At 40.7% G+C, this 24031-nt stretch overlaps 1 long non-coding RNA gene across 1 annotated transcript; it reads left to right on the top strand.

The window, feature by feature from the left end:
- Nucleotides 1-531: 531 nt before the first annotated feature.
- On the top strand, nucleotides 532-23719 carry LOC124273405. Its single transcript, XR_006897642.1, has 3 exons — nucleotides 532-636; nucleotides 18429-18434; nucleotides 23708-23719. It is a non-coding gene; the product is annotated as an uncharacterized LOC124273405 (long non-coding RNA).
- Nucleotides 23720-24031: the final 312 nt, after the last annotated feature.

Here is a 24031-nt window from a genome sequence, read left to right as displayed (position 1 = left end):
AAACTTAGAAACGAAGTAATTAAAATTGATTTCAGTATTCTTTGAAGCAGGCAGTTGGCTTCAGATTCAATTAGGTTGTAATTTCGATAATTAAAATCAATGGTATTCTACAGCCCCGAGTTCATTTATTTAAACATTGAAATGTTTTTTCAACACGAGAAGATTACATGGATTTTGAAGCTTGAAAAGAGAAAAATACCATTCAAGTTTTCAAATGACTAATCTCTTCGACTCAAGGACAAATCCATATCGAAAAAAAAGAGAGTGGAGTGATTATTTACGAGTAAGAACACTAGGCCTAGGAGATCCAGAGGGTGGGTACGGCAGCATCGCCATACCCTCCACAACCCCTGAAGCATCTTAAAGGGATGGTTCAATGATCGGGCGGATAAGATCTACAAAGCATTTGTAGAGCGCCTTGTATACACCTCAAACATGTTAGTGGCGCTCAGGACAGATTATGCGCAAACATTATTATATTACCCATGTTAACCCAAGCTGGATGTGAGGCTCTAGAAGGTTAACAGTCATAAGACCATTTTCTCCGACCGGGTACCCATTTCTGCTGGATGAATAGAAACACTTTGGAACAAACTTGCTTGGCTAAGGTGAGGCCACATGTATCACATGTGCTTCGTTGTGAGGCAGGACTGAATTCCTGGAAACTCTCAGGAGTCAAGCTGCAGAACACGGTCACCCATCCAAGGACACTAGGTGACCAACGTTGCTTAACTACACCTGATTTTCACTGATCTGAACTCTACGCACATTCACCACCACTGACAGTAGAATCAACATAAAAGAGTCCCATGTTCCCCCTACCTTGTCATTCTCCTGAATCTATAATAATAATTCCCCTTGTCACGTTTATTTGTCAACTAACAACTAAATGTTGTAGAAACTCTTGCACAAAGGGACATTAAGTGTATTTTGTAGGAGATGGTGTAAAACATAACTGCTAGTACAAATCTGTTACTACAAATTGTCAAATCGCAATGTGCACCAAAGCCCTTTCAGATTGCCTTAAGAGAGATTCCGGTCTAATTATGCTGTCGAGGTCTCATTCACTTTGTGTCATGGCCGATAACAGAATAATTCCTCGCTGACCTGGACTGAAGGGGTCGACTGCCAGGGTCGAGGGGTACGGAACAGTCGGGAGGATGTCAACGTCGTCAATAACTAACGGTGCTACTGGAGCAGGTGTTGTCAATGGGGTGAGTGAGTAAGTTCAAATTTCACTGCGCATCGCCATTAATTCAGCCATTTAGCGACGACACCAAGTCATACTCAGGTCCATTTTAATTAAAAATTATAAAAGAGTTTCTTAAAATACATATGTTTTCATTACAGTATTATTTACAAATAGAAAATGTCATAACCTCAAATTTAAGAAACAGACAGTTTGTCACACACATACATAGTTACAATATATAAAACAGACAAGTTTCTCTTAAGTAGTTCATGATGTACTTTCAGATTTACTGATAATATTGTCCCTCGGACCTGTGGAAATGTCATGAGAGTGTTTAAGTGAATTGGATTTTACGCCGCTTTTAGTAATATTCCAGCAAGACTGACTGACTGACTGAGTTTGGTTTTAGGCCGCTTTTAGCAATATTCCAGCAATATCACGGCGGGGGACACCAGAAGTGGGCTTCACTCATTGTACCCATGTGGCGATTCGAACCTGGGTCTTCGGCGTGACGAGCCAACGCTTTAACCACTAGACTACCCCACTGCCCCTTTCCAGCAAGATCACGGTGGGGGACACCGGGGAGTCGCACCCGGGCCCTCGGCGTGACAAGCGAACGCGTTAACTACTGGGCCACCCCGCCGCCCCTGTGAGCCTCAAGAACTGCACGGACTAGATACTGTAACTGTCAGTTTATTATTGGCTTGTGTATATTGATCATTGAGACAAGATAAAGATGGATAAATCAATCGGTGGTTTAATGAGACCATAGTCATGGGTTTGTGTTACCCTCACGTCACTACATGCCTTCGCTTTCAGTGGAGATCTGGAAATGCATACAGCTGTAGAGAAGGTTTGATGTGTTCGTTAGCTGTCGTTCAAAATATACGACCCTTCCAGTCTGAGGCAGTGGGGTAGAGGTTGAGCATTTTCCTTCATCAAGAGTAGTATGATCCCCAGGGAGTTGAGATTGATAATAAGATTTGCCGTTGAGATTGACATCCAATGATCGAGGGAAATATACCAGAGCATGCACTAGTGCGTGGATATGTGGTCTATATAAACATCCAATAATAATAATAATTATTATTATTGGTGGCGATGGGAGTAAACCAGGTGAAGTCCTTCACTAAGTCTGCCCAGAGTCGGTCATTTGTGGAGAAGCTTTCTGAGAAGCCATTGCATCGTGTGTACATGCAGTGTGTGGAAGAGAATAGCAATCCCACCGACACCTTCGCCTGGATGAAGTCGGCTGGTCTTAAATGTGAAACTGAGGGCTTCCTTTTTGCTGCTCAGGACCAGTCACTTCCCACTCGTAATCGCCAAAATGTGATTCCTAAAGAAAATATCAATATGAAATGTCGACTATGTAATGAATTTACAGAGACTGTCCAACATCTTGTCAGTGGATGCCCTTCTTTGGCACAAACAGCATATCTTAAACGACATGATGGCATGGCTCGTTGCTTTTACTACCGTCTCCGACATGTCTGTGGCTTTGACTCCGAGGTCCATCCATGGTACGACCCTGAACATGTCCAGGGCGTCATGGAAAATGATGCTTTCAAACTTCTGTGGAATAGGCCCATATACAGCCTCAGAAGAATTCCTGCCAACAAACCTGATCTTGTTCTTTTTGATAAAGCCAATGAATTGATTTATATCATTGAATTTTCTGTCCCTTTTGACAGCAATGTGATTGGCAAGATTCAGGAAAAGCATGATAAATATGCGGACCTCGCATTGAAATGTCTCGCTTGCATCCTAAGTACACTGTCGTCAGGCTCCCCATTGTTCTCGGCGCCCTTGGTTTGGTACCTCCTGATCTCTTGGCGCAGATCAGAAGAGTGCCCGGGTTCTCCACCGGGAGCACAGCCCTTCTGACACTCTGGGTAATGCAGAAGGCTGCAGTGTTGGGGAGCCTTCATATTCTCCAGTAAGTTCTTGGTGGGTTCGACTAGGCAGTGTTTCCTGGGAGAAGTCCCATTCGCTGTCTGGGCTGCGTGTAGAGGGGGCAAGGGCCCTGGTCTGATGATGAGCCTTACCAGCCTGACTGTGCCAGGATCACCCGAACCCTCTCTGCTGCATACTATTTTTAATCTGTAAAACATCTTAATAATCTGTGAGACACATTTCTGGTGCTTGATTATTTCCTGTCTTAGTAAAACCCAATCTCCTCGTTCATTCCTTTGCACCATCAGTTGATTCAGAGGACAATCACAACCGTGTCACAATCTGATTAGTTTGTTTGTTATTTAACGCCGTAATCAGCAGTATTTCGGCTATATGGCGGCGGTCTGTAAATGATCGATTCTCGGCCAGACGATCCAGTGACCAACAGTATGAGCTACGATCTACGCAATTGGGATACGATGACATGTGTCAACCAAATCAAGTCAAAACATTGATTACACAACAGTCTCGTTTCCTTCTGACTGGGTTTCGTCCTATTGCGCAACTTAGTACATTAATCAGTCCAGAATTTTGAGACCAATTCATTCAACTGGATACATAATATACTATTCCAAACAAGAAACGCATAAGCCAGAAATTTGTTGCGAAAATGTATTTTCAAACATGTATAACTCGTCCACAAATAGACTTTAACACATGAGTTTTTACATCAGTTTAGAAGAAGGTAATGTCTATAAAACCAGATAACGGAGACGTTGAGCGCGATAGTGACCACGTAGCATGGTCCCGACGTCGGGTCTCCTGGCTCTCAGTCCAAACTCTCTCAGCCTGCTCCGTACAGTTTGACCGGATATCCTCCGAAATCCAGGCACCCTGGCTGATGTGCTCTCACCCGTGGCAGTACGATCACGCAAATGTAGTACCCGGATGTACCGACCTTGGGCTGCAGTGGTGACTCGGCGTCTGCCTGTACGGACACGGTCATCTGTTATACCTGTTTGGTTGTAACGAGCTGCAAGCAGTGATATCGTGTTCAGACTAACATCCAGACGCCTGGCAACAGAAAATTGGTAATCTCCAGCGTGCATTCTTTCAATGGCGATGTTCCGTGTCGCAGCGTCAAGACGTGGCGTAGTGATTTGACCTTGAAACTCCTTCAAAACGAATGCCGATTTCCGAAAGTAATCTGGATTTTTATAGCCAGACAGTGCATGCTCTTTGCTGCACAATTTCAACTGGAAGGTGATTTCTGTTGCGTTGTGGCGATGCCTTTTTAATTCTTGTAAGAAATCTCATCAAAATCAACATTTTCAGGTAAAGCCGATTTATCACTTGTGCAATAGTGTAAAATCATGTTATCAACACTATTGTTACATATTTTAACGATTGTTTGAACACAAATGGTAATTATTAGATTTTAAAATATACAAAACGCATATGCGTTTCTTTTTTGGGATAGTATTTTAGTCAGTATTATTTGATAAATCTAACCACTTGTATATTGCAACACCACGCTCCTTCTAATCCTTGCAAACACGTCGTGCAGCGTGCTCTGTCGTACAACGTGCTCTGACAAACGGAAATCTGGAAATCGTGGAAATCTCAAAAGGAGGCTCTGCCGCTAGAAAAGATTGGCGGTCTGGTACGGACTTGATATTATATCAATCACATTTGTGCGTTACAAAACTACACTGAATAAGCGCAAAAAACACATAACAGGTGTAACCAGTGAGCGACGACTTCATCAAACTGGGGCAGTCTGTGACGTGAGTTAGTGAGTTAGTTGAGTTTTACGCCGCACTCAGCAATATTCCAGCTATATGGCGGCGGTCTGTAAATAATCGAGTCTGGACCAGACAATCCAGTGATCAACAGCATGAGCATCGATCTGCGCAATTGGGAACCGATGACATGTGTCAACCAAGTCAGCGAGCCTGACCACCCGATCCCGTTAGTCGCCTTTTACGACAAGCATAGTCGCCTTTTATAGCAAGCATGGGTTGCTGAAGGGCTATTCTACCCCGGACCTTCACGGGTCCAGTCTGTGATGTCTCAGTCAAGGTCATGCTGTCTACACATCGCAATAAAATATAGAAATACGATGTTTTTAAAGTTTAAAATTAAAATTCATTTGTAAATACCATTTTCATTTGAAACAAGGAATTGGAATTCAGTGTAACCATAGTTGTTTGTGGTGTCTATGTTTACTTTCACACGAGAAAATTCGGATCGGCTGAAAAGTGGGTCATTGTCTGAATACGTTAATGAGACTCATGTTTCGGTTTGAGCGAGTCTGACCACCCGATCCCGTTTGTCGCCTCTTACGACAAGCATGGGTTACTGAAGACCAGTAAACAACATAGAAACAAACACCACTCATCGGGCGGTTTGTGGACTGGATCCGAACTGAGCGATATTACTGCCTGAATTCACAACTTCATTTGAAACCTCTGATTCTAAGTACTTACACATGCATGAGGAAAGCACACGTGGTCGTGAGGAGAAACACACGGTGAAGGAGGTTGAAGAAAAACGAGGCTATGCGGGCTGTTAGTTGATCCGTTACCATTGACGCCACCAGCTCCATAACAGAAAGTGCTGACGTGGTAAACATAACCGGAAGTATGTTCTGCATTTGCTGCGTGCCAGCAGGAACACCTGTAGAATAAAGAAAGAGTGAGTGAGTGTGTGGGTGAACAAGCGTTTCGATAGGTGAGTGGGTTTTGAGTGAGTGAGGGTTTGTAGAAGTGAGTGTTTGTTTGTTGTTTGGAAATAAGTGATCAATATCAAGAGCATCGATTAACACAATTGAGATTACGATGGATAGGTGAGTGAGCAAGTGCCTGAGTGAATGAATGGGTAGGTGGGTGGTTGTTTGGTTTGTGTGCATGGGTGGGGGTGGGCTTTGAATGTGTCTGTGAGTGAGTGAGTGGTTAGCAGGCTGATGTTGTCATCTAAAACTAAACAATGCATTCGACTAAGTATATTGCTGTTAATGGCAAACATACTAACAGTTATTAATCAGTTATAAACGTAACAATAGTTATTAAAACATACCTAACTCTCTTCTTCTGTATTTGTCTATCCACAAACCAGCAACAGGGGAGACAACCACGGCGAATATTTGCACACTTCCGTAGAGCTGCTCATAGTCTGAAAGGGAAGATATCAACGCCTTTATACAATCTTGCTGGACACAACTGCTCCAGTTAGCTGTGGCACAAAAACAAATAGTTCCAGGTGACACACTGGAGTACGCAAAACTTACTGCTGTGCACGCTCCGGCGCAGTGATGACTTAGCATAACATCACTGCCACAGGCTAATTTGCATATCACGTGACTGGACTTTTTCTCTTGTTTGTAAACAAAAGCGCATATTCATAAATAAGAGACTGGCACAATGCAAGCTTTTCGGCGCGCTGTTTATAATGTTTTACACTGTAACATAGATATTCCTCAACAACTGCGACAGTAAGGTTTATGACAGTACACATTTATACATCAAAGTGACTGCATTGTTTGCTCTCCGCAGCACTTCCATGACAGCACGTGGAGCCGTACAACCTATGTAAACTAAGGATCGCTACGCAAATCGAAATAGTGTGAGACGTTTTAGGATATATTTTTCGGTGAAATTAGACCATTCTATCAAAGAAGTGTAGGCTCGTCAATAATAAAAGAGCTAAGAAATAAGTACAATATATAGAACGGACTGTGCAAGATGTGACGAATCGTCACATCTCTCCGGCCTGTGACAGAGGTACTATGCTGGCCGCATGGAACTCTGGGTAGGAGAGTGACTGGTTGCCTTGTATGAAGGATTTAGATAACCTATTCGTACTACGTTCTTGCAGCAAATGAAATGACCCATGATAACTTCGCACGGCGATACAAGGTCAAGGTCACAAAGTTAAGTAACCTATCTCTGACGATATTGATATCAAGGATTCCATCTGGCTGCGAACGACCTCGAATTACCGTGGAAAGTGAGTAGTTGAGTCGGATAATTCAGTTTAACGCTCATCTGGAGTTGCTTTATGTAAGGAAACATTGCGACGGCGGAATGCTGATTTGATAACACAGAACATGATGCGCGTATAACGCATCAAGTCACGCGAAACTCTAAACGTCAACGGGGGATAATAACCAATCACAATTACCTTCCCCCTGGAAAAACACAAGCCATTTTGATACTGCTGTATAATGTGACAAAACATACTACATACTACAGCGTTGCCATGACTACGTCTTAAGTCAGGAGTAAATACACTCTTTTCATTTTAATTGAATAAAACAGCATGTAATGTTTTGTCTATGATTGGTGGATGCTTAAAATCTATTTATTATTTAGAGTATATGACAGGTGTTTTCAAGACCTTCAAATGATTTTCCATTAAGCTGTCACAAGAATCTTAGGAAGATTTTTCATAATAATATAGGAAAATATACGGTCGAGGAAAAAACTGTTTGCTTCTGTGCTTGTGGCTAAAAATCGATGGAGATGTATTTGTATTACAGCTGTGTTTTGGCCATTACGTGTGCAGTGTTTCGGCTAATGTTTTCAACCTTGTAAAGTTTTGATAACTATAGTAATATTTTAGACAATCGACTTTCTTATGTTGTTATGTTCAATGACTGATCACGATAAGAAGATTAACGAAGTTTGGTGATTTGGCCTATGTACGGGACATGCAATTTCAATACAGATTTTAAGGGTCAAGTTAGGACCGTGGCATATTTATGAGATCGGGTTATCTACGGTAATATTCGGCATATAACAGACTGTAAGCTAGAAACACTCGTATATATACACGTGATACATAGTCACCTTGGCGTACCACCACTTTGCATAAGCAGAAAAGTATAACCTTTCTAACAGCACAATACACATGCCCTTAGGGTATCAGGATATTACAGATGTGGGTTCACATCGCATGTTTGTATGATTATATTCCTTGACTTTTCAGCACGTTACATTGCTCGTTACCTTCACTCAGGTGACAAATGTTTTATTATGCTCCTGGGCCTAGATTTTCGAAGCTCTCTTAGCGCTGAGATAGTCGTAAGTGCCATACATTAACATTAACTTACGAAAATCTAGGCCCTGGACTTTTTCAACACCTTAGGCTATGCTCGTTATCTTCACTAAAGTGGACAATGTTTGTTTGATAAAGTTCCTAGACATTTCGGCACCTTACATACACCTGTATGTTCGTTGCCTTCACTAAAGTGGACAATATTTGTTTGATTAAGTTCCTAGACTTTTCGGCACCTTACATACACCTGTATGTTCGTTGCCTTCACTAAAGTGGACAATATTTGTTTGATTAAGTTCCTAGACTTTTCGGCACCCTTACACACACCTGTATGTTCGTTGCCTTCACTAAAGTGGACAATATTTGTTTGATTAAGTTCCTAGACTTTTCGGCACCTTACATACACCTGTATGTTCGTTGCCTTCACTAAAGTGGACAATATTTGTTTGATTAAGTTCCTAGACTTTTCGGCACCTTACATACACCTGTATGTTCGTTGCCTTCACTAAAGTGGACAATATTTGTTTGATTAAGTTCCTAGACTTTTCGGCACCTTACATACACCTGTATGTTCGTTGCCTTCACTAAAGTGGACAATATTTGTTTGATTGTTCCTAGACTTTTCGGCTTTGCTTACATACACCTGTATGTTCGTTGCCTTCACTAAAGTGGACAATATTTGTTTGATTAAGTTCCTAGACTTTCGGCACCTTACATACACCTGTATGTTCGTTGCAATATTTGTTTCACCTTTCGGCACCTTACATACACCTGTATGTTCGTTGCCTTCACTAAAGTGGACAATATTTGTTTGATTAAGTTCCTAGACTTTTCGGCACCTTACATACACCTGTATGTTCGTTGCCTTCACTAAAGTGGACAATATTTGTTTGATTAAGTTCCTAGACTTTTCGGCACCTTACATACACCTGTATGTTCGTTGCCTTCACTAAAGTGACAATGTTTGTTTGATAAAGTTCCTAGACGTTTCGGCACCTTACAGACACCTGTATGTTCTTGCCTTCACTAAAGTGACAATGTTTTGTTTTACACCTGTATGTTCGTTGCCTTCACTAAAGTGGACAATGTTTGTTTGATTAATTTCCTAGACTTTTCGGCATCTTACATACACCTGTATGTTCGTTGCCTTCACTAAAGTGAACAATGTTTATATTCTTCTTTGAGAGGCACCGTTATCAAGCATCAAAAGAAGTTGACTATCCATAGAGCTTGGTTTTCCTTCAATGTTCCTTGACTGTCAACACTTTACATATGCTCGTTGCTTTCATTGACGTGGCTAATGTTTGTTTAATTATATTCCTAGACATTTCGACACATTACATGTGTTCGTTACCTTAACTAAAGTGGAAAATGTTTGTTTGATTAAGTTTCTAGACTATCCAACACCATGCATATGCCTGTGACCTTCACTCAAGCTGTAAAGACTTCATCAATTCTGAAACACCGTCATGTAACTAATATACTCTTCAAAATGGCGTGGAACTAAACCACCAAATTATTTACCTTGAAACTGGATTGACCGAAACTGTGAAACAACACGAAACAGTCCCCGGATACTTGAAATGAAAACAAAAAGTGTGATACCCGAATCACACACATCACAACTGAATTAAAATTTGTTAGTGGTTCCCTTTTAGCCATCAAGCAAATAATGAGTGTCAACACTATTTTGCCTAGTTGTCGTAGTTTGTTTTACCCGATTTGAAGTCGCGTTTAACAAACGAAAGATTTTGTCATTTGAAAACATAAAACACCCTCTTATACACGTAGTTCAACTACAAATATGAATTATAATTACGTTTTATATTATCATTATAACGATTATGAAGAAATGACATGCATTAGGTAAGTATGGACTATGGCAGCCTTATTTGATCCATATTCATACTGAAACACTATTCATGGACAAGAAAAAAATCCTGCCTGAATTATGAGCAGTCGTAAGCACTGTCACTGAAAAGCTCTTAACACGTTGTGCTGTCGAATTTATTCGCCAAGCGCGAGCGACACGACGTACAAACGTGTAGCATGGCGTCAGTTACTACTACATCACACGCGCAGAGCAACAATGGCTGTTTTACCAGAGGGTCTATGACTCAAAACACTGCACGATGACATGTCCTCTAGCTACAATCACTAACACTGATTTAACGTCAAAATAGCTTTGTTAAACTTTGATGTCGCAACGGCCGCAGGTTGCGCGCACGTCGTGGCAACGGAACTGTAGGCGTTGCTGCATGGAGTTACGTAGCTACGGATTACAATGGTTAGAGGATTGATTAGGGCACTGCGATGGAGGCGGTGGTGTGGTGAAGCTTTACTTGCACCTCAGGGTAAACATGACAGACACACTCTTCCCGATTCTGTTATAATGGCCACCAGATACTTTCCAAGATTATAACATTTTTATGCGTAAGAACATGACGATGAGTTATTTTGAAAATACATCCGATGTTTTTCAGAAAATACAGCGGCTCTGTCTGGACATATATAGAGGAGACGAAGGGCACGTTCTTATGTCCATGCATGACGAACCTAGATGTGGGTGCGAGCTGACTGTTGTTTGTGCTTTGTTTGTCGTGAGGTTGTGTTTGTTGCTTGGTGTAGGTCCTGTGTGCATGCGTTTACTTATTTGTAGTTCGTGTGCACAGGTGTTCCCGTGTGCTAATGTATCTATGTGTGTGTCTGGTTGTGTCTACTCCTCTGTGTGTCTGATTGTGACACTATTAGTGTCTGTGTTTTTGTCACTATCATTTTATGTGTGCCTGTGTTTCGGCGTTCCTGTTAGTCTGACTGACTGACTGACTGACTGAGTTTGGTTTTACGCCGCTTTTAGCAATATTCCAGCAACATCACGACGGGGGACACCAGAAATGGGCTTCACACATTGCACCTATGTGGGGATTCGAACCCGGGTCTTCGGCGTGACGAGCCAACGCTTTAACCATTAGGCTACCCCACCGCCTCGTTCCTGTTAGTGCCTGTGATCCCGTCACTGTATGTGTCTGAGGGGTGTTAGTGTCTGTATCCCTGTGTCTGTGTTTTTATATATATATATCAGTTTTTTGTTATTATTATTATCTGATTATTATTACCCGGATAATCCAAGCTGCCTGTGAGGCGCTAGAAGGTTAATAATCACATGACCTATCCCATCGGGTACCCATTTTCTGCTGGGTGAACAGAGACAATCTTGAACAAACTCACTTGCCTAAGGTGAGACCACATGTGTCACATGGGGCATGAGTTAAATCCTAGAAACTCTCAGGAGTCAAGCTGTCAAACACGGTCACCCATCCAAGGTCTCTCCGTGCCCAACGTTGCTTAACTTCAACTGATTTGTGGCCTGGGCTCTGTACGCAGGACCACACACTACCACAATCTGCAATGGCGATCCAGTAATTACAAACACCCCGCCCCCGGCAAACTATTCCCAGCACTGAATGATACCAACGGCTGACATTTGTTTTTGTGCATAAATATCTTCAAAACAGTACCTAATACCATGTTTCTCATATTGTTTATTAAATAGCCAAAAGAAAATGAGAAAACTGTCTTTAATCAATTTTGAAATGTCTTTCTGCCGACAGAATGGATTCAACTGAAAGGAAAATTATCCGTCTATCAGTTTTAAGATATCTTCCTTCAAGTTACCTGTAACTTCAAATTGATTAAACCCACACAAGAACTTGTTGCAAATCTTCTGACCATCTGAAACGTGTTCAACGTCGCGTTCACTATCATAACACGAAGGACCCGTGAAGATCCGTGTTAGAATTTATCTTCAGTAACCATGCTTGTCGTAAGAGGTGACTAACGGGATCGGGTGGTCAGGCTAGCTGACTTGGTTGACACATGTCATCGTTTCACCGCTGCGTAGATTGATGTTCATGAAATCAGTCACTGGATTTTCTGGTCCATACTGGATTATTTACAGAGTCATTTTGCTTCAACATTACTGAGAAACAGAGAACAAAAATTAATTACAAATGTAAAGTGGGTATTACGATTGAGCCCAACCCCGCTTTATATACATCATTTGTAAAGGTTATGTCGTCCAGCGTTGAACAAACAAACAACAAAGAAAAGAACAAACAACAAAGAAAAGAACAAACAACAAAGAAAAGAACAAACAACAAAGAAAAAAAGAACAAACAACAAAGAAAAGAACAAACAACAAAGAAAGAACAAACAACAAAGAAAGAACAAACAACAAAGAAAAGAACAAACAACAAAGAAAAGAACAAACAAACCGTAGCAATGGTGAAGAAAGGGTCAAGGGTATATTTCTTTAATAGAATGACAGATATAATACCCATAATGGAAGGTGTCTTTAAAGGATGTCATCAAGAGCTACCTAATGGTTGGAAGATCCATGGTAGCACATGATCTGATAGGAATACTGCAAGTCCCTTGACGCACCGGACGCAGTATAAAAGAACCAATATTCCCTTATGTGTAGAAATACCTGTGACACTAAAATAGCAAATGAAAGTTCTGGTTTATGAATGCACAATGTCAAGGAAGCCGCAGTGGCTGAGTGGGGTAGGCGGTTGACTTTGCGTGCTGGCGATTATGTGCCTGACTCTGAGGGTGTGGGTTCGAATCCCGCATGAGACTCAACCCAACAAAATTACTGGAATATGTACTTTACTGAGAAAGTGTAATCTCAAATGCAGCATGTGATACTTTTGATTTATGATCAACCAGGAAATGAGCGCTGAATGATTGTCTGTAACACCGTCAGCCAGTAACATTACCTAACAGACGACTGTCGGATTCCGACTCATTTGCGCCCATTCTATTACTTTTTCAATCAACCCCGTTTTAGTTGTCGAACTGTGGCTATCACATTCGCAATATACCAACCTCCGTTTTCTATCTCGGATTAATCATGTGAGATGCCATTCTTCGGATATTTACGATCGTTTCCAAATGAAATATTTCTTGGAGCTGAACATAGTTTCAATACTTCCGCCTTCTATTTTAGGACGAAATGTATAAGACAATGCCTCATTGTAATTAAGGCATTAAGATAAAGGCAGTAAGATAAATGAGTTATCCACCGGTATGGGAAAGGGGTTCGTGTATTCGCTTTCGATCTACGCAATTGGGTTACGATGAAATCATGTTTCTAACTACAGAAACAGAATAACTACCACGAACAACAGCAACTGACCAAAGTGACGAGATAAAGAGACAAACATGACTCACGACTTTAGAGATGAACTACAGCGACGAACTTCAATAACTAAAGCGATGAACTATAGTAACGAACCTGAATACCTAAAACGATGAAATATAGTGACGAACTTGAATAACTAAATCCATGAATTATAGTAATGAACTAGAACTAAGGCGATGAACTATAGCAATGAACTAGAAGAACTAAGGCGATGAACTATACTAATGGACTAGAAGAACTAAGGCGATGAACTATAGCAATGAACTAGAAGAACTAAGGCGATGAACTATAGCAATGAACTAGAAGAACTAAGGCGATGAACTATAGCAATGAAATTAGAAGAACTAAGGCGATGAACTATAGCAATGAAATTAGAAGAACTAAGGCGATGAACTATAGCAATGAAATTAGAAGAACTAAGGCGATGAACTATAGCAATGAAATAGCAAGAAATTAGAAGAACTAAGGCGATGAACTATAGCAATGAAATTAGAAGAACTAAGGCGATGAACTAAGCAATGAAATTAGAAGAACTAAGGCGATGAACTAGCAATGAAATTAGAAGAACTAAGGCGATGAACTATAGCAATGAAATTAGAAGAACTAAGGCGATGAACTGCAATGAAATTAGCGATGAACTATAGCAATGAAATTAGAAGAACTAAGGCGATGAACTATAGCAATGAAATTAGAAGAACTAAGGCGATGAACTATAGCAATGAAATTAGAAGAACTAAGGCGATGAACTATAGCAATGAAATTAGAAGAACTAAGGCGATGATAGAAGAACTACTATAGCAATGAAATTAGAAGAACTAAGGCGATGAACTATTGCAATGAAATTAGAAGAACTAAGGCGATGAACTAAAGCAATGAAATTAAGGCGAATTGCAATGAAATTAGAAGAACTAAGGCGATTGCAATGAAATTAGAAGAACTAAGGCGATGAACTATAGCAATGAAATTAGAAGAACTAAGGCGATGAACTATAGCAATGAAATTAGAAGAACTAAGGCGATGAACTATTGCAATGAAATTAGAAGAACTAAGGCGATGAACTATTGCAATGAAATTAGAAGAACTAAGGCGATGAACTATAGCAATGAAATTAGAAGAACTAAGGCGATGAATGAAATTAGAAGAACTAAGGCGATGAACTATTGCAATGAAATTAGAAGAACTAAGGCGATGAACTATTGCAATGAAATTAGAAGAACTAAGGCGATGAACTATTGCAATGAAATTAGAAGAACTAAGGCGATGAACTATAGCAATGAAATTAGAAGAACTAGGGCGATGAACTATACTAATGGACTAGAAGAACTAAGGCGATGAACTATTGCAATGAAATTAGAAGAACTAAGGCGATGAACTATTGCAATGAAATTACTAAATGAACTATTAGAAGAACTAAGGCGATGAACTATAGCAATGAAATTAGAAGAACTAAGGCGATGAACTATTGCAATGAAATTAGAAGAACTAAGGCGATGAACTATTGCAATGAAATTAGAAGAACTAAGGCGATGAACTATTGCAATGAAATTAGAAGAACTAAGGCGATGAACTATAGCAATGAAATTAGAAGAACTAAGGCGATGAACTATAGCAATGAAATTAGAAGAACTAAGGCGATGAACTATTGCAATGAAATTAGAAGAGGCGATAGAAGAACTATAGCAATGAAATTAGAAGAACTAAGGCGATGAACTATAGCAATGAAATTAGAAGAACTAAGGCGATGAACTATTGCAATGAAATTAGAAGAACTAAGGCGATGAACTATAGCAATGAAATTAGAAGAACTAAGGCGATGAACTATAGCAATGAACTAGAAGATCTCAGTCGATGGACTTTAGTGACGAACTAGAAGAGCTAAGGCGATGAACTATAGTCACGAACCTGAACTATGATTTTAACTAATGAATCTAACATGGATAGATATAGAGTGCAAAAACGTCAAATGCTTATAATAAATTGTTACATTGAGGATACGCAGACTATGTCTACGAGGTAGCTGTCTATTTCACCGCTAAGTGTGGTCTACTGGTCGAGAAATGTCGGTTAAGTGTTGAGATGCGCCCGTGAGCAGTTCCAGAATACTTTGATCGCGAGGTGAAATTCTCCAAGTGAATGATCTGTGATCTGCCAGCACATGACAGTACTTAGCTGAGAGATGTAAGTCATTCTGAGTGGGTTCATGAAAGTTAACTTTCAGTTCCCAGACATCGGAACTCTGAGCTTTAGTAAAGGTTGAAAGAGTGGTTAAACATTATATCTCAGGGAAACTGGTGAACCAATTGTCTGAACATCGCACATGTATGATTGCCTCCGCAACAGTTTTGTTTCGTCAAAATCATATACATAAAAGTGAATTTTTTGTAAAACATTTTAGATCCAACCGTGCAATGATGGTGTCAGCAGCAATGTGGTACCTACTGAACTGCGTTGAGTGCAGTGGTTAAAGCGTTCACTCGTCATGCCCAAGACCCGGGTTCGATTCCCATCATGGGTACAATGTGTGAAGCCCATTTCTGGTGTCCCCTGCTGTGATATTGCTGGAATATTGCTAAACCCATATTCACTCACTCACGCATTGCATATGTGACTCCCCGTCGGTATGACTGATTATCGAGTGGGATAGTTTGAAGCTAGGCTCTGTTTTGTGTTATGATAAATTATACCATGTTTCCAGCTTAAAATAAAATTATCACCACAATAAGAAAACTGTGGGCCTCGGGCCCTCGGGCAGAGAATGTCAGTGCAAAAGAATATATTGTCTTGACCATCCCCTGAAACAACTGCCGTTTGATGCAAAGTAAAACATAACTGTGACTTATAATGATTGTTTGTTGTTTTACGCCGCACTTAGCAATATTCCAGCTATATAGCGGCGGTCTGTAAATAATCGAGTCTGGACAAGACAATCCAGTGATCAACAGCATATTCATGATATTTCTAACCTAAGGTAACACAACCTTGAAAACGACCATTGCCATCAAAATTACAAATCAAGTTGAGTAAGTGACTAAGTGACAATACTGTTTTACGCCGCTCTTAGCAATATTTCAGCAACATCACGGCGGGGAACACCAGAAATGGCCTTCACACATTGTACCCATGTGGGGCATCGAACTCGAGTCTTCGGCGTGATGAGCCAACGCTTTAACCAAACGGCTGCCACCGCCCTATTTCTGCCCAGGTTCTTTCATCTACTCTACATTTCTAGTAGCCAAGGGGGGCGGTAGGGTAGCCTAATGGTTAAAGCGTTGGCTCGTCACGCCGAACACCCGGGTTCGATTCCCAGCATGGGCACAATGTGTGAAGCCCATTTCTGGTGTCCCCCGCCGTGATGTTGCTGGAAAATTGCTGAAAGCGGCGGAAAACCAAACTCAGTCAGTCAGTTTAGTAGCCAAGGAAATTAAAAAGGTATGATTATTATCTAAAATGTATATTTCACCGAGTAGAAACACTACAGTCGGTGTTTTTGTGCTATATTTGCACATCTAAGACTACATCGTAAAACATTCTTAATCTTTCGCCGCTCCCACAATGCATATTGATGAACAGTGCATTATAGCTCACCTGGAAGGTAAGAGCTGGGCATCTTACAGTGGAGGATGCGGACGAGAGTCCACCATGGGTCTGGTTTCAGTTGACTAAGTTGACACGGGGAAACAGACCCGTGAAGGTCCGGGTTAGAATTGATCTTCAGTAACCCATGCTTGTCGTAAGAGGCGACTAGCAGGATCGGGTGGTCAGGCTCGCTGGCTTGGTTGACACGTGTCATCGTATCTCAATTGCATAGATCGATGCTGATGCTGTTAATCACTGGATTGTCTGGTTCAGACTCTATTATTTACAGACCGCCACCATATAGATGGAATATTTCTGAGTGCGGCGTAAAACAGCAAACCAACCAACGGGAAAACAGTCATCTTGTATAAAACACTTGACAACAATGACACCCTTTCGTCCATCTAAGTCTTACGTTTGTATCTGACCATTACACTAAAGGTTTATAAGTAAGTTTCATAACAACCGAAAACATTTATGTAACTTTGTCATTTAAGGTGGGCGTTCAGTTCAAGTTGAAAAACCCTGAACAGAAACCCACTACTAGTTTCGTGACCAGATAACGTACTTTTCTTTTCAGGGATTAGGAATCCAAGTTTTTAAAGAATTGTTATTAACATTGGCACATCGTTCGCTTATAAAGCGGATGTCACGACATCAGAAACGACAGAAGGAGACAACGTATTTGACGACCACGGAACTCCGATTTGTCCTTATCAGAATATTTTAACGTTTAAAATGAAAACTGTCAGTCATTTGTACACTTGCGATAAATTTCTCATCTTAACCTTGCCTCTCCCTCCAAAAAAAGGGGGAAAAAATAAATTTTTATATTTTATTAACCGAACTGCTCCATGTCAAATCCCATTCTATCACAGTATGTGGCGATGGAAATCGACATTCGCTTCCAGATCAGATACATTATTCTGACGAGATGATTAATGTCATTTACGTCCGTCTCAGTGATACGGTACAGCAAGTAGGTTAATGTACATGTGATGATGGAGTGGTTCCTGCTGCTGGAAGCAAGAACAACTCAGGAACATGAACAAAGCAAGAACAATTGCTTTCAAGAAATCATCAGACCAATGTTTTAGCGCAACATTACATAAAACGGACCCTGAACTCTTAACATTTTGCTGAAGACGTCGGAACTTAAAGGATCATCTTGAGTCGAACTCTTAACAAGGTGCCAGGCAAAAGAGTGAGTGAGTTTAGTTTTACGCCGCACACAGCAATATTCCAGCTATATGGCGGCGGTCTGTAAATAATCGAGTCTGGACCAGACAACCCAGTCATCAACATCATGATCATCCATCTATTCAATTGGGAACCGATGACATGTGTGAACCAAGTCAGCGAGTCTGACCACCTGATCCTGTTAGTCGCCTCTTACGACAAGCATGGGTTCCTGAAGATCAACTCTAACCCGGATCTTCACGGGTCTCCAGGCGAAAGAAAGTACGCGCCCATGTTTGATAGTGGCCCCTGGAAGCGTATTAGTGTCACGTATATATTATCTGCGTAGAGGATGCTTATGGAGTTATCAACTTTGGTGAACATTATGTCTCTAATAATCCATGCTACAAAATATTTATGATATATCAACGTAGGGTCGCAAGTTGATAAGACAGTAAGTCTGGTCTACGATACTCAAGATTATTATAATATCATGTATAAAGAGGTAAGTATCATCTTCGGAATATAAAGTTCGTGTGCGTAGATATAAATATATTCTATACCAGTATCATATACGTAGATGATTCTTAATTCTACGGAGATGATACTTACTTCTACGATATGATACTTACATCTAGGACATGAAACTTTCATCTACGTAGATGTAATTATATTCTACGCAGAAATAAGCATATCATATGTATACTCCCCATCAAATGTTTAGACTCACCTAAAGCACTCACTATATGTTATGTATATAATATATATATGGTTACATCGAAAATGAATTCCTTCTCTAACTTGGGGGAACCAACTGCAAACCTTTATGCAGATGAATTGTACGAGGATCATGCATCAAATTGCTTAAAGCACGTGCAAATATCGTTCATGTGAACAGCTGCGTTTTGGTGTAATGTTTTGTTAAGAATTCGCCAATTTTCACTGATTATCATCTTTACTGAACTCATGACAATAATCTTTCCAACGTTACGAATTTGTTTTTTCAATACATTAGTTCATGAGTAAAGAGTTCCTTTAAACTGAATGGAATATTCGCCAAATCAAGTTTTGAACAGTTGACTGAAGTAAGTGGCGACATTTACATAAGTGAGTCTAAACTTTTGATGGGTAGTATAGATTTTCATCTTTGCCGATGTAAGTATCAGTAGTTATACGTATCTTCTACTTAGATGTATGTATCATGTTCGTATGTGTATCATCTACGTGCATGTATCATCTTTGTAGATTTAAGCATCATCCACGTAAATGTAAGTATCTTCTACGCAGATACACGTATATCCTATGTGGATGTAAGTATATTGTAAGCAGATATAAGTATCTCCTGCGTAGATGTAAGTATATTGTAAGAAGTTGTTTGAGTGGCATTTTAAAAGTTGAGACGTACAATATAGATATACACTTCATGTATCACTCTTGCTTGACAACGGTACAAGAATCTGTATCGAAACGTCGCACTCACGAAATAAAGAAGTTGCTATCCATAAAACTTGTTCTATATTATATTGTAAGAAGATATAAGTATCTCCTGCGTAGATGTAAGTATATTGTAAGCAGATGTAAGTATCTCCTGCGTAGATGTAAGTATATTGTAAGCAGATGTAAGTATCTCCTGCGTAGATGTAAGTATATTGTAAGCAGATGAGTATCTCCTGCGTAGATGTAAGTATATTGTAAGCAGATATAAGTATCTCCTGCGTAAGATGTAAGTATATTGTAAAGCAGATATATAAGTATCTCCTGCGTAGATGTAAGTATATTGTAAGCAGATATAAGTATCTCCTGCGTAGATGTAAGTATATTGTAAGCAGATATAAGTATCTCCTGCGTAGATGTAAGTATATTGTAAGCAGATATAAGTATCTCCTGCGTAGATGTAAGTATATTGTAAGCAGATATAAGTATCTCCTGCGTAGATGTAAGTATATTGTAAGCAGATATAAGTATCTCCTGTGTAGATGTAAGTATATTGTAAGCATAAGTATCTCCTGCGTAGATGTAAGTATATTGTAAGCAGATATAAGTATCTCCTGCGTAGATGTAAGAACCCAATGTTTTAAACTGTAACTCCTATACACTTCTATAGTGGCAAGAAATATATAAAGAACAACCAAGAAATGGTTATTGGTTGGTGATGTAATATTTGGCGATACCAAATACATGAGTTCGCCGTGTTCAGCGACTTTTCTCAACCTATTAACGTTTTGATAATGTTTGTAATTTCTTCAAAACAAATCCATTTCAAGTGTATACTTTCTTTAATCCGTCAGTTTATTTTTTCATGTCAATACCACACTGGTCGATCTTCTAATTAAACGATGTACTTTGTCTTTATGGAACATATCGAGTTAATGAGGATTCAATTATATTTTCAAGATCAAATGTGAAAATCAAGTCTTTGGTTGTAAAGAATGGAATCAGCTGTGTTCCGAATATTGTGATTGGCAGCACATTACGCGGTCAGACGGAGGCCGTTACGTCTCCACACACTGCAGGGTGGACTCGCGTGTCATTAACCAGCTTCTACAAACTTCAGTAACAAAACCACATACCTTAACGTATCAACAATTGTAGAAATGTCATGGTAATAGCAGAGATGAAGTTTACAGTTGTGTCTCAGACAGCAATGTTTTGTTGTACGTCAATGATAGCAAAAGAGATCCTATAAATACCGTATTTGTGTTCAGAAATGCTATCTGTTTCTTCGTGGTATTTTAACATGACTATAATGGCTGTGTTTAAAGCGCCTGTTTCCACGCACTTATGTATGCTCAAGGCAGTAACACGTTATTACCCCGATAGCCCAAGCTGCCTGTGAGGCGCCGGAAGATTAATACTTATATGACATATTCCACCGGGTCCCCATTCACTGCTGGGAGCATAGGCAATTTTGTACTAACGTACTGTCCTATGGTGAAGGGCGGTGGGGTAGCCTAGTGGTTAAGGCGTTTGCTCGTCACGCCGAAGACCCGGGTTCGATTCCCCACATGAGTACAATGTGTTAAGCCCATTTCTGGTGTCCCCCGCCGTGATATTGCTGGAATATTGCTAAAAGCGGCGTAAAACCAAACTCACTCATTCACTCACTCCTATGGTGAAACCGCATGTTCCATGTGTGATCCGTTGTGGGGCAGGACGGGAGTCTTAGAAACTCCCAGGAGTCAAGCTGCAGGGTCGTAGCTGCCGTTTTACTAAACAAAGGCCTGGTCGTACACATTATTGTTGCTAAAAAGGTTGGACAAGCCCTAAATACTGTCTAAATATAAAGCTTTGCAACATATCGGGCTTACACGAAAACATTGGCTTGCCTGAGCTGCCAAGTACAGTCACCCATCCAATGACCAACTTCAACTGACTGGTGACCTGGGCTATATGCATAGGACCGTACACCACCACGAGTGCTAACCTTTGTTCCGTATGTAAATTACGCTGAAGGGGTCGTTGTCGGCACAGGTACTACAGAAATTTATCCCAGGTACCTTTTTAAATGTACAGAATCGTACCCTAGGACGATCCCATTCTGCATCGCGATGAGCGCTAAACCGGTTTCTCGAACGCATACTAAAAATTATTCCTGCCTGTCAAACCGAGGAAATATTCAACATGGCAGTGCGTGTTCGTCAGGAAGAACTACATACCTTCCTTCCGCTGTCAGTTATAAAATATCAGACAATCGATTTTTCTTGAGCATGACGTCCCCTGTAGTCCGTTTTACAGAAAATTGAAAGTTGTCTACAATGGGGGTGACATACTTCGTACATTTCCAGCGCTGTTCTCTCAGGAGCGAAACTTTTTTAAGTTTTGGGTGTCCTGAAAGGGCCGTTTCCAAATCGTTCCCACCAACAGCTGTCGTAAATGAACATGGGAAATCGTCATCATCTTCTTGATCGGAACTCTCATACTGTCGTATCAGCTCCATATTCGATTGCGCTAGAATACAAAGTGAATACTCGGCGATGCAGTGAAAGCGCTCGAAATCAGGCGATCTGGAACAACACCACAAACCGGTTTTGGTTTCGGCTTGAGAAAAGTGGACCCGTCTGCCGTTTAGGGTACCGGGTACGTTTCTGTACATTTACTTTGGCTAGGGTACACTTCTGTATACAGAAAGGTACCTGGGGTACATTTCTGTAGTACCTGTGCCGACAACGACCCCTTCAGCGTAAATTACTGTCAAACTCAAATAACGTTATAACTACAATGAGATACATGACTTTCCTCTGAGAAGACCCTGACGCCATACTGTCGGAAAGAGAAAACATTTCTACCCAAATCCTGACAGGTCCATGGCGTTATTGACTGAACGGACTTGACTCACATTTCACCTTTTTTCGGAAGTGAAACAAATGTAAGGAAATTGTCTGTTTGCAGTGGCATAAATAAGGTAGATTTCCCCAGTGGCACCGTTTGGGGATCGCCTATAACTGCTCTACAACATTCTCAGAAGCCTCAGTTGGCTGGGAACAATTATAGCCTTCGTTTAGTTTTATCGATATGTGACCTTCCAGTGAATGTGTTTCATGGCCGTAATGTCACAGGTTATCACGTGGACAAGGGTCAGAGGTCATCATAGGGGCGGGGGGAGAAGGGATTTAAATGGAGTGTGTGGTTCGCAAGTAGGGGAAGGGACCTGACCGTTGTTGTGGGGCTGAGTATGGGATACTATAAGGGACATTCTCGCGATCTCGCATTCTCGCGATCTCGACCTTTGGAAACAAGATGAAAATGCCAATACTGCGAGAACGCGAGATTTTTGCCAAATCTCGCGATCTCGAACTCTCGCACTTTTGGGCATTTTTAGCTTCCTTCTTCTTTCGAGCCCAGGTCGAGATAGCGAGAATGTCCCTCACAGTATTCCATAGCTGAGGGCGGAAAGGGTCGAGTAATAACGTCAAACTAGATCGATTTGATCACAGATCAATTAGCAGAGTGGTCAAAGGTTGTGGTCAAACGAGTACCAGAATCCTCTAACTCGCGTCTGTGGTTTGTGATGAGGATTTCTCATGAACCAGCTGCAATTTCCTTCTAATTGAGTGCATGAGTGTGAGCTGCGGTTGCTTTGAAGAGTAATTTTATCGTAGTTATGTATGTGCCTTTGCAAGTTCCTTTCAGTACTTTCGACATGGGTACAATATGTGAAGCCCATTTCTGGTGTCCCCCGCCGTGATATAGCTGGAATATTGCTAAAAGCGGCGTAAAACTAAACTCACTCACTCACTCACTTTCAGTACTTTCCAAATGGGTACAATATGTGAAGCCCGTTTCTGGTGTCCCCCGCAGTGATATAGCTGGAATATTGCTAAAAGCGGCGTAAAACTAAACTCACTCACTCACTCACTTTCAGTACTTTCAACATGGGTACAATATGTGAAGCCCATATCTGGTGTCCCCCGCCGTGATATAGCTGGAATATTGCTAAAAGCGGCGTAAAACTAAACTCACTCACTCACTCACTTTCAGTACTTTCAGTACTGTTATCTGGTGGACACAGTATAGCTTAGCTAAAAGCGGCGTAAAAACTAAACTCACTCACTCACTCCTCAGACAAGACTCAGTATTTGGCCAACCTACTACTCCTCGACAAGACTCAAGGGATTCCGGGAAAAGTACACCACACAGGTGCGATGAACGAGAGCAGCGAACTGAAGCGATGAACTATAGTTACGAATTGGATCAATTAATGCGATGTACTAAAGTGGTGAACTACACGAACTAGATCGACGACGTATGGAAACAAATCGACGAATTTGTGTGACAAAGTGAAGGTATTAACTATAGCGACGTTTTGCAAACTAATGTAACGAACTAAAGTCATGGACTATATTGATGAAGAACACTATAATGACGAACTCGATAGATGCACGTGACGAACTAAAACATGGACTATACTGATGAATTAAACCAACAAA

The sequence above is a fragment of the Haliotis rubra genome, unplaced genomic scaffold (genome assembly GCF_003918875.1).
Source record: "Haliotis rubra isolate DU_JTF1 unplaced genomic scaffold, ASM391887v1 Scf180, whole genome shotgun sequence".
Classification (NCBI taxonomy): Eukaryota; Metazoa; Mollusca; class Gastropoda; order Lepetellida; family Haliotidae; genus Haliotis; species Haliotis rubra.
Note: the sequence above shows the minus strand (reverse complement) of the source record. Positions and strands in the feature narration are given on the sequence as shown.